Raw genomic sequence first — 865 nt, 5'->3', positions numbered from 1 at the left:
AATATAAAGAAAGGTAGAGATAGGAAGGTAAGAAATACAACAAAACTTTAAATAATAATATATAAATAAGCGTAAACACGCGAGGAAAAAGAGTTAGGAAGGGAAGAATCATAATATTATAAATGATAAGACTAAATAATAGTAATGGTGAGGATGATAATTGTAATAATTGTGTAAATAATGGTAATGGTGATGATTGTAGTTATAATGGAAAAGTGGTAATATTAATAACTAATAATTTAGTCGACTGCAATGATGATTTTTTCAATAATAATGTAAATGATGGTAACAATAATAATAATAATAATCATAGAATAATGCAAATGTGGTAATAGTATTAATCATAATCATATCTACAATAATATAATCATCATGAACACTAACGATAATGATAAAAACAACGATAACAATAACAAAGGCAATAACATCATGAAACCCATCACTGACAACAAAAACAACAACAATTATAACCTTAAAAAAAAAAAAAACGACAATCATAACCTTAAAAAACAAACAAAAAACAACAATCATAACCTTAAAAACAAAGAACTACAATTATAACCTTAAAAAACAAACAAAAAACAACAATTATAACCTTAAAAAACAATTATAACCTTAAAAAAAACAAAAAACAACAATCATAACCCTAAAAAACAAACAAAAAAAAACAACAATTACAACCTTTAAAACAAAACAAAACAAAAAAAAACAACCCACAATTTCACCACCAATAGAAAAAAATTACATCACAACGAGCTAGCTGGTCAACTGAACCACAAGCCTGGGAACACGAGCCCCAGTGACGTTTCTCGGCGAGGGAAAAGCGCAGACTGGAGGGACATTCATACCAGCTGGAGGAGGAGGA

The sequence above is a fragment of the Penaeus chinensis genome, chromosome 3, assembly GCF_019202785.1.
Source record: "Penaeus chinensis breed Huanghai No. 1 chromosome 3, ASM1920278v2, whole genome shotgun sequence".
In the NCBI taxonomy this organism is placed as follows: domain Eukaryota; kingdom Metazoa; phylum Arthropoda; class Malacostraca; order Decapoda; family Penaeidae; genus Penaeus; species Penaeus chinensis.
This window is presented reverse-complemented; position numbering follows the sequence as displayed.